The 11,574-nt window shown below is 46.7% G+C and overlaps 1 long non-coding RNA gene across 1 annotated transcript; it reads right to left on the reverse strand.

Moving 5' to 3' along the window:
* Nucleotides 1-5,427: 5,427 nt before the first annotated feature.
* Nucleotides 5,428-11,574, reverse strand: LOC149523167 (uncharacterized). The gene is made up of 2 exons (XR_016347104.1): nucleotides 7,996-11,574; nucleotides 5,428-7,318 (listed from the first exon to the last, which is right to left on the reverse strand). It is a non-coding gene; the product is annotated as an uncharacterized LOC149523167 (long non-coding RNA).

Raw genomic sequence — 11,574 nt, forward strand, 5'->3', positions numbered from 1 at the left:
TTACTTCCCGCACCTTTGAAGCATCCTATGCTAGTGGCAATTTAATTTTTCTGTAATTCGTGCAGCTGCTGTTCCTGAAGGTCCAATAGTTAAACATTTAAGTTTAACCCGCCTAAGACACCAGGTTTTGTTCCCAGCTCTTCGACAGATCTCTAGGATGAGTCATTTGGACCCAGAGCCTCACAGGTATTTAAATGCCCAGAGGATGGAAGAGTGTAGCGATGGCTGCATGAGTGACCGCATTTAGGGAATCGGACTGACCCCCGCCTCTCTGGGACCGGTATTGGCCTGGACACTCCAGTATTGGTGGCCTCTGTCCAATAAAACCAGAAAATACCGGACAGTGCCTCTTTTTTTTTTCTTTTTTTTTTGTTCAACAACTTTGGTCCTTTATTTTTTATTTTTATTTTTTTTGCTCAACCAATTTTTTCCCCGCCATGTTCGGTATTTTTTGTGAAATTATATGGCAACCCTAACTGCATCAGGGTGAGAGTTAGGTGTCTAACTATCTCTGGGCCAGTGTTCCCTGTAAGCTGTGCTGCCCAGTTGATTAGCAAAGGGCCCAGAGCTAGGTTTTATTTCTACTGGTGGTGCACATTTGCACATGCCTTGGTGCATATGACAACATTTATTCCACACACATATGGAAAAGTTTAGAGGGAACATTACTCTGGGCTAAAGTTTCCCATTTGGAAAAGCAGACCCGCCTCACAGGGGGCTGGGATTGTGAGATGCTTGGTTACAATACTAATGGTGCATTGGAGTGGTATGCAGCTTCTCTTTTAGCAGAGCCTGCTAAAACATATGGGCCTTTGATGTGATGCAGGGCACTAGAGCTCACACACGTTATTAGTGCATTAGTAGGAGCCTTGCCAGCAGATCTAGGGAAGTGGTTATTCCCCTTTATTCGGCACTGGTAAGGCCACATCTGGAGTATTGCATCCAGTTCTGGGGGTCCCCCACTACAGAAAGGATGTGGACACATTGGAGAGGGTCCAGCGGCGGGCAACCAAAATGATGAGGGGGCTGAAGCTCATGATTTACAAGAGAGGCTGAGCGATTTGGGTTTGTTTAGTCTGCAGAAGAGAAGGGGGGGGGGAATTTAAGAGCAGCCTTCAACTCCCTGAAGGGAGGTTTCAAAGAGGATGGAGAGAGACTGTTCTCAGTGGTGACAGATGACAGAACAAGGAGCAATGGTCTTAAGTTACAGTGGGGGTGGGTGGGGGGGGAGGTCTAGGTTGGATATTAAGAAAAACTATTTCCCTAGGAGGGTGGGGAAGCACTGGGCTGGGTTCCCTAGGGAGGAGGTGGAATCTCCATCCCTAGAGGTTTTTAAGTCCCAGTTTGACCAAGCCCTGGCTGGGTTGATTTAGTTGGGTTGGTCCTTCTTTGGGCAGAGGGTTGGACTTGATGACTCCTGAGGTCTCTTCCAGCTCTGGGATTCTAGGATTCTATGAAAAGGAAGCTCTATTAGCATGGAGGGCTGTAGTCATGCTTGTTAATCTTGATACCCCTTGTGTTGCCTGTCCCGTGGACTCTGACCTGCTCTCTTTGCCTGACAAGAACCAAGGACAGGGAAGCGCTGACAGTGGGCTAGGATCAGTGGTCCCCAACATGGTGCCCACGGGCGCCATGGCGCCCACCAGGCCATTTATGTGCGCCCGCGGAGCAATCTGGGCTGGCCCCTCCCCCGGGCATGCGGCAGGTGCCAGCCCTGGGCGCATGGGTGGCTCCTGCCCCGGAGTCACAGCACATGCCGGTGCTGGCCCCGGGCACACGGCACCTGGGCAGCCCCTGCCTGGGGTGCCAGCGCTAGCCCCGGGTGCGCGGCACATGCCGGTGCCGGCCCAGGGCGCGTGGTGCATGCTTGGCTCCACTCCCAGGCACATGAAATTTTTCAAGGTGCACTAAGGCACATGTGAATGTGCACCACCAGGAGGAACACAAACCTCACTGTGGGCACTTTACTAATCAGCTGAGTGGCATTGGACCTGTGTAACTGCCACCAGGCAGATTCAAACCAGGGACTTCTAGAGCTTAGTGGGGGAGGCGCTACAGATTGAACTATAAAGCCATCTCGCTTTCAGCTTAGGCTGTAGAGCTGCCTTGTTCTTATCTCCTGCTGAGGGAGTTGGCAAATCTCATTGAGGAGCCTTTGGCCATTATCTTTGAAAAGTCGTGGCGATCGGGAGAAATCCCGAATGACTGGAAAAAGGCAAATGTAGTGCCCATCTTCAAAAAAGGGAAGAAGGACGATCCAGGGAACTATAGGCCGGTCAGTCTTACCTCGGTTCCTGGAAAAATCATGGAAAGGATCCTCAGGGAATCCATTTTGAGGCACTTGGATGAGAGGAAAGTGATTAGGAATAGTCAGCATGGATTCACAAAGGGCAAGTCGTTCCTGACCAATCTGATTAGCTTCTGTGATGCGGTAACTGGCTCGGTGGACATGGGAAAGTCAGTGGATGTGATATACCTTGACTTTAGCAAGGCTTTTGATACGGTCTCCCACAATATTCTTGCCAGCAAGTTAAGGGAATGTGGATTGGATAAATGGACGGTAAGATGGATAGAAAGATGGCTAGAAGGCTGGGCCCAGCGGGTAGTGATCAATGGCTCGATGTCAGGATGGCAGTCGGTTTCTAGCGGAGTGCCCCAAGGTTCGGTTCTAGGACCGGTTTTGTTCAATATCTTTATTAATGACCTGGACGAGAGGATGGATCGCACCCTCGGCAAGTTTGCAGATGGCACTAGGCTACGGAGAGAGGTAGATACACTTAAGGGCAGAGATAGGGTCCAGAGTGACTTAGACAAATTGGAGGTTTGAGCCACAAGAAATCTGATGAGGTTCAACAAGGACAAGTGTAGAGTCCTGCACTTGGGACGGAAGAATCCCAAGCATTGTTACAGGCTGGGGACCAACCGGTTAAGTAGTAGTTCTGCAGAAAAGGACCTGGGGGTTACAGTGGATGAGAAGCTGGATATGAGTCAACAGTGTGTCCTTGTAGCCAAGAAGGCTAATGACATATTAGGTTACATTAAGAGGAGCATTGCCAGCAGATCCAGAGATGTTATTATTCCCCTTTATTCGGCTTTGGTGAGGCCACATCTGGAGTATTGTGTCCAGTTCTGGGTCCCCCACTACAAAAAGGATGTGGACGCATTGGAGAGGGTCCAGCGGAGGGCAACCAAAATGATTAGGGGGCTGGAGCATATGACTTAGGAGGAGAGGTTGAGGGAGTTGGGTCTGTTTAGTCTGCAGAAGCGAAGAGTGAGGGGGGATTTGATAGCAGCCTTCAACTTCCTGAAGGGGGTTCCAAAGAGGATGTAGAGAGGCTGTTCACAGTAATGACGGATGGCAGAACAAGGAGCAATGGTCTCAAGTTGTGGTGGGAGAGATCCAGGTTGGATATTAGGAAAAACTATTTCCCTAGGGGTGTGTCTAGACTACATGCCTCCTTCGACGGAGGCATGTAGATTAGCCAGATCGGAAGAGGGAAATGAAGCCACGATTAAAATAATCGCGGCTTCATTTAAATTTAAATGGCTGCCCCGATCTGCCGATCAGCTGTTTGTCGGCAGATCGGGGCAGTCTGGACGCGACGCGCCGACAAAGAAGCCTTTCTTCATCGGCACAGGTAAACCTGGTTTCACGAGGCTTACCTGTGCCGATGAAGAAAGGCTTCTTTGTCGGCGCATCGCGCCCAGACTGCCCCGATCTGCCGACAAACAGCTGATCGGCAGATCGGGGCAGCCATTTAAATTTAAATGAAGCCGCGATTATTTTAATCGCGGCTTCATTTCCCTCTTCCGATCTGGCTAATCTACATGCCTCCGTCGAAGGAGGCATGTAGTCTAGACACACCCTAGGAGGGTGGGGAAGCACTGGACTGGGTTCCCTAGGGAAGCAGTGGAGTCTTCATCTCTAGAGGTGTTTAAATCTCGGCTTGACAAAGCCCTGGCTGGGTTGATTTAGTTGGGATTGGTCCTGCCTAGAGCAGGGGGCTGGACTTGACGACAATCTGAGGTCTCTTCTAGTTCTATGGTTCTATGATTCCATGTGGTCTACGTGCCACTCCATGGGACAGTGAACCATGCTCAGTGTGTGGGTTACAGCTGCACAAACACTCAGGCTATGTCTAGACTGGCAAGATTTAGCTCAAATACTCTAAACGCAAGAGTTTTTGCGTTAGAGTATTTGAGTAAGAGAGCGTCTACACTGGCATGTGCCTTTGCGCAAGAGATATGCTTTTGCGCAAAAGCATCCGTGCCAGTGTAAACGCTCTCTTGCGCAAGAAAGCTCCGATGGCCATTTTAGCCATTGGGCTTTCTTGCGCAAGAAATTGATGTTACCTGTCTACGCTGGCCTCTTGCGCAAGCACACTTGCACAAGAGGACTTATCCCTGAGCAGGAGCGTCAGAGTATTTGCGCTACTGATTTCATATAGTAGAATGTCAGTGTTCTTGCACAAATACTCGTGGCCAGTGTAGACAGGCGGCAAGATTTTGCACAAAAGCGGGAAAAATGTGCATGACTCACCACGTGCATGATTCAGAGGCTAGCCCACTCTTCCACGCAGGGGTGCCGTCCTACCGTGTCACCCAATGCCCTAACCAATCTGAGCTCTAATCTTTTCTGTCCACGTGTGGAATAATATTATGTGCCCCAAAGCATGTGCCAATGTGCACCACAAGTCAAAACAAAAAACTAACTGTGGGCACTTTGCTCATCAGCCAGGCAGCATTTGAATCTCTCCTGAGCAGCTGCACAAGCGCACAGCTTCCAGGGAACAGTGGTCCGGCTACTTAAAAATGCCTCCCCCCCCATGATTCCCACTCCGTAAAAATGTTCAGGATCATTAAGGATAAAAGACTCTATCAAAATAAGACATTATTATTATGAGCAAAACACAGCTCACATCAAATTCCCCCCTGCCCTTCTGGAGTAAAATCCAACAACTCCAACCTAATTTGCACTTTCAACCCCCTCTCCGATTGCTTCTAAGCAAACGGGTGCACCACGGCAAATGTGCAGAGAGGATGCAAGGCAGGTACGGACCGGAGGTTTGCAAACATCCAGAGCCAGATCCTGAGTGAAGCCAACAAACAGATCGGAGGAGAAATCACTTTGCTAAGCTGCCAGCCTCTCCCTTCCCGGGAGTGATTCTTGGAGACCTGCAACCAGCCCTCCAGCAGAAACCAAACTCCTGACATCTCTGCAGTTTTAAAACCATCTTCTCCGTCTCCTTCCTCCCTCAAAGGTGCTAAAAAAGGCACAATGCCAATGGCAGGTTCTCGCCTCAAGGTGCTTTTAACGAAATAGGCCTGTGTCTTTTGAGGGGGAAATCTCGTTCCCCTGGGGTACAGAGCCCCCAGAAGGGTCCGAGGCTGGAGGTCAAATCAAATCAGTGAGGCAGGAGAGAAATCTAGAAGGAAAAACTTTATGATGCATGCATGCAGGCTGTCACTTCCAAGAGTGAAAATCCTATATACAGAATGCTTAGACAGTTCAGTTGTTGATTGTTGTTCTTTAACATATCAAAGTCTCAGCAGAAGTACTCTGAGACTTCTGTTCACCCCAGGAGTGCTAGAAGTAAGTTTTACAAAACAAAGGCACATGAGAATGTGGAGTGAGTGGTCTTACAAGGCAACCTGTGACAAAGATAAGAGTTTACATGATAATGTGTGACAGACTAGGAGTATCCATGAATTTGAGACAGGCATTTGTAAGGGTCTTGATTAGAGCTAATTTGATTTCTCTCTGTTACAGGGAGAGAGGCCTGAAAATTTTTTAACCCTTACAGCAGTTTTCTTTTAGAGAGTTTTGAATTCTGCACAGTCCCCCCTTAGACACAATTGGAGTTATTGGATTTTTCTCCCACAATTCCCCCCTTTAATACTCCTATTGGAGTATTACTCAAAGTTTATTCTGGACATTCTTAGGTATTCTTCTTTTGCTAGGATGAATTCTCATCTGAGAGGGAGGTTTTCTTTATCAGTTGGGTAAATGACCCACTGCCCATTCACCCCCAGATCTTTACCAGTGCCAATATTGCTTTCAAAACACAATGAAAACAGTCCCTGATGGATGTAATGCTTGAGTAAGGGGAATCCCTGAGGCACTTAGACTTTTATGCCAAATCTGCCTGTTCCCCCCATGACTATGTGCTCCTGGCACAGTGTAAAAGGCTTTTAAAACCTTTGATAAGCTGTTCACATATCCAACAGTCACTTGTATTGGTGAGGGACTCAACCTTCTGCAGGGCTTCCCGATAAGGGTGGGGAAAGCTATATACTAAGGCTATTCTGACTACTAAAAGAAGGAAAACAATCCTCATCCTATTATAGTATCTTAAATTTCTAAAGTAGAAAGGATAATAATTATAATAATAATAATAATAATATAGTAATTAGCTAGCACCTAGCAAAGCAGTCTCTTTAACTAAGCTTAATCAGTTAGTATTGTTTGGCTTGCCTCTGCTGGCACTCTTCGAGATTTCGTAGTCTCTTAGTTCACTCAATACTGGAATGGATTCCCCTTTGTGAGAGCTACAGGGCGCCAGGCTCACCTGTAGGTCTTTGCTGGTACAGTCCTACCTCTCAGGTTGTATCTCGAAGCTCCTGGTGGAGGCCGGTTTGGTAACAGTCTGGTTTGAGAGTCTGCCGCCTCGGTCCGCTGAACCTCGTCCTCAGGTGATTCCTCCAGGGAGGGGTCCTGGGTGACGGGGTCAATCAGCTCTGCTGGATCTGCAGTTCGGCGTACATGACTTGCGTGGATCCACGAGGGGCCCTCCTTCACCTTTACTGCTGTGTGGGTGATGAGCAGCACTTGGAACGGTCCTTCCCACCGGGCTGTCGGGAATTCTTTCTGCGATGTTCTTCACGAACACGTAGTCGCCTGGTTGGATGTTGTGGCACGGTACATCAGTAGGTACTGGGAGGGCTTCCTTTACCTGCACGTGCAAGCTCTCCTAACCGTCATTTTATGTCTAGGTTTCTTCTTTCTGTGTGGCTGCTAGCCTGTGGGCCTCCTGCAACATTAAACTGCTTACAAATCACACATGAATTAGATATTCTTGACAGCTTCTAGGTGCACGCCTGGGGCGTACCATTGTTTTGGGATCTGTGAGGCCACCCCCCTTTTGCTCATGTGTGTCATTTGATGAGACACCTGAGCAAGCTGCCGTGTGAGAGATCTTGGGGCGACTGGGCGGCCATTAGGCGCAACCATTATCCCAGCTGGGGATAAGGAGCAGCCTGCTTTCTCCCAAAGGGTTTTCTCTGCAGGGTGAGTAGCTTGCTGTAGTTCTATCAGGTCCTGCAAAGAAACAGGGAGAGAAAGAGAGACCAGAATCTGAAAGGGAGTCAGAGGTCCATGTGCTGCTGCATGTCTGGCCACTGCATCAGCACTCCCATTACCCAGAGAAACAGGATCAGTGGCACCTGTGTGGGCCGGGCAATGGGTAATAGAGAGGGATGTGGGTAGCTGAATAGCATCAAGGAGTTGGGAGATAAGGGGACCATGAGAGATAGCAGAGCCAGAAGAGGTAAGGAAACCTCATTGTTTCCAAATGTGTCCTGTGGCATGACAGACAGAGAAAGCATACTTTGAATCAGTATAAATGGCAGCAGACTGTCCGGACGCTAAAAGGCAAGCACGAATTAAAGCGATGAGCTCAGCAGCCTGAGCTGATTTTGATTCCTGGAAGAGAAAAGGCCTCTAAAACATCATTATCTGAGACCACTGCATACCCAGCCTCTACTTTACCAACTGAATTTCTTTTACATGAGCCATCAGTGTACAATACAAGATCTGCATTTTCCAGCAGTTGATCAGACAAATCTTGGGGAGGCTTTACACAGTGCTCAAGCAATTCTTCACAGTTATGGGTATGTGCTTTACCAGTAGAGGGTAAAGGAGAAAGAGTAGCTGGGTTAAGTACATTACATCTTTGAATTACCACATCTGGGGAAGAGAGGATAACATTCTCATACAGGGTTTGTCAGCATGAGGGACCAGTAAGGTCAGCAGTAGCTGCAACTGCCATTAGGCAAGGTGGGAATGCACGGCCTACTGAGTCCAGTGTTGCAGAAAAATAAGCTACTGGACAAGGTGTGGGTCCAAGGGGTTGACAGAGAACTCCAGCTGCAATTCCATCCTGTACATGACAAAATAGAGTAAAGGTCTTGCTATAATTAGGTAAGCCTAGAGTGGGGGGCTATGAGAGAAGAGTTTTAAGGGAAAGGAAAGCAGATTCTCATTCTGGGGACCAGGTCACTGGGTCAGGAGCTGAGTCTAAGAGTAGGATATTAAGGGGTCTGGTGAGTTCAGAATAGTTAGGAATCCATTGTCTGCAATATCCTGCAGCAAGTAAATGTCCCAAGTACTGAACTCTTTGTTTTACAAATTGCAATTTGGCTTTGGAAGCCTTGTGACCCTTATTAGCAAGACACTTTAACACATACGAGGTATCAGTTTTACATCCTTCCTCAGTGTTACTAGCAATTAGCACATCATCAACATACTGAATCAACACAGAACTGCAGGGAAGAGAGAGAGAATTAAGGTCAGCTTTTTTAAAAACTGAGAAAACAGAGTAGGGCTTTTACAATTGCTTTGGGGAAAACATGTTCAGGTTAATTGATGACCCTGAAAGGAAAAGGCAAAAAGAGACATTGGGAATTCTTATGCACTGGAATAGAAAAGAAGGCAGAACATAAATCTATTACAGAAAACCAGGTTAGGTACTACTGGAAATCTAGGGATTACAAACTTATTAATGGCTCTTAGGTCTTCTACAAATCTATAGATTTGCTTTTTCACAGGTAGTATAGGTGTATTACATGGTGAAGTTGTATAAACAAGTATCCCTTGTTCAAGGAGGGAAGAGATTACAGGCTTAATGCCCTCTTGTGCCTCCCTAGCCAATAGATACAGGGCTACCCTTGAGAAAGGCTTGTTGTGTCTGTATGTTATTTGCACAGGTGTTGCAGAGGCTAGCAACCCCACTTCATTCACATGGGCTGCCCACAATGTCTCTAGGACATCTGAGAGGTCCAGGAGGGGTGTATGTCCTGAGGTCTCATCAGATTCCTCTGAGAGTAGTAATGCCATCAAATTTGGAGCCTGATAGGGGGAAAGGTCAACAAATATCCCTTCCTCTCTACAGAGAAGGTTTGCACCCAATTTACACAACAAGTCACGTCCCATAAGGTTTACAGGAGAACAGGGAGATAACAGGAAAGAATGTTCAGCTGACAAGGGTCCAAAGCGGGGTGGGGGTGCAGATGGCACATCTGGGGAATCAAGCTGTTTCTTTAGAGTAGCCAATTTTTGCTGCAGCTTTTCAATAGAATCTTTTTGGCTAGCCATAATGCTCTGATTCTTTTTTTTTTTTTTTTTTTAACTGCCACATCCTCCCAGAGGCACCAATATTCCATCTGGTTAGGATGTTTTTCCTCGAGGAAAACTCTAAGATAAGCAAGCTTAGTTAAATCAAAACTTAGTTGCCATTATTCTGGGAATTCCCCTGAGTATAGCCATTCCAAATGCTCAATAATGTCTTAAGTCTCCTTAGTTTCAAACCTGCAGACAATACCTAGCTGACTGATCATCTGAGACAAGGGAGTCCCAGGCTGTGAGAAACCTTTCCCCTCAGTCGGAGACAGACTTGAGGGAGCAATCTTATCCATGTTAGCACTGTCCTGTCCAAGGACAGCGCAGGAGCCCAACAGTACTACCCTCTCCAAGGATAGCACAGGCGTCCAGCAACACTACCCTCTCCAAGGATAGTGATAGAGATGTAGCCGTGTTAGTCTGGGGTAGCTGAAGCAAAATGCAGGACAATGTAGCACTTTAAAGACTAACAAGATGGTTTATTAGATGATGAGCTTTCGTGGGCCAGACCCACTTCCTCAGATCAAATAGTGGAAGAAAGTAGTCACAACCATATATACCAAAGGATACAATTAAAAAAAAAAAGAACAAATATGAAAAGGACAAATCACATTGCAGAACAGGAGGGGGATGCGGGGGGGGGGGGGAGGAAGGAAGGTAAGTGTCTGTGAATTGATGATATTAGAGGTAGGGAGAGTGGGATGTTTGTGAGTTAATGGTATTACAGGTGATAATTGGGGAAACTATCTTGGTAATGGGTGAGATAGTTCAAATGTTTGTTGAGTCCTTTTGGAAAGTGTCGAATTTTAACATGAATGACAGTTCAGAGGATTCCCTTTCAAGTGCAGATGTAAAAGGTCTTTGTAGCAGAATGCAGGTGGTTAAGTCATTGAGAGAGTGTCCTTTCTGGTTAAAATGGCAAGAAACTGTTTTCTCTTTGTGATCTTGTCTGATATCTGTTTTGTGGGCATTAATCCTTTGGCGAAGTGTCTGAGATGTTTGTCCAATGTACATAGCAGACGGACACTTTCGGCACATGATAGCATAGATTATATTTCTGGATGCACAGGAATATGTGTTCTTGATCTTATAACTCACTTGGTTAGGTCCAATAATGGTATCAGCAGAATGAATATGTGGACAAAGCTGGCAACGGGGTTTGTTGCTCTCTAACTCTCCAAGGATAGTGTGGGAGTCCACACAAACTGTCAGCTTCACTCACACTCCTTATGTGCCAGGGGAAACCACCCTTGCTTTCAGCAGCTGTGCAGTGACACTGACAGCACTGGTGCGGCTGCAGTCCCCTTCCGGACTTCACTCACTCAAAACCATGTGCTTGGACTCGCCACCAATCAGTCAGCAACAACAACAACAACAAAATCCAACCCCTATTTGGCTATACCCAGTGTTTTCGTTTTAAATTTCCCTCAAGCCTCTTAACAAAAAAATTTTTAAGCAAAAGATGACTCTTACCGTCAGCCGGTCCAGCTGGTGATGAGAACAGGGAGGCGGGCTGGGGGATTTTAAATGGATCCCTTACCCTCCAGATGCGCACTGTAGTCCATTCCCATTCCCCGTCATCAGCCTTTCCAACTGGAGTTCCAAGCCATCCCACTTCTGACACCAAATTGAGGGGGAAATCTCACTCCCCTGGGGTACAGAGCCCCCAGAAGGGTCCGAGGCCGGAGGTCAAATCAAATCAGTGAGGCAGGAGAGAAATCTAGAAGGAAAAACTTTATGATGCATGCATGCAGGCTGTCACTTCCAAGAGTGAAAGCAGCCCTGAGATACAGGTTTAGGTATCCTATATACAGAATGCTTAGACCAGGGGTGTCCAAACTTTTTTCAAAGAGGGCCAGATTTGATGAAGTGAACATGCGTGAGGGCCGACCATTTTGCCTGACATTCTTTGAACCATTAAAATTAAATGCAAATTAACTAGTTTATGCAAAGTTTATTGCAAACAGCATACTTTTCATTTCGTCACATGGATGACAAATCTAAACAGGTGTTAAATCACTCTGCCTTTCATATCTGAAGGTCAGATGAAAAAAAAAAATCCAAGAAGCTGAAATATATGTCAGGAACATTGTAAAGTACATTACATATTATTGGTAATAAAGGTTGTCTGTCAACTTTTAAGTTCAAAAAATATGAACAGGAACATAACACCAAGT

Source organism: Pelodiscus sinensis, chromosome 18 (assembly GCF_052426305.1).
Source record: "Pelodiscus sinensis isolate ZL-2025 chromosome 18, ASM5242630v1, whole genome shotgun sequence".
NCBI lineage: Eukaryota > Metazoa > Chordata > Testudines > Trionychidae > Pelodiscus > Pelodiscus sinensis.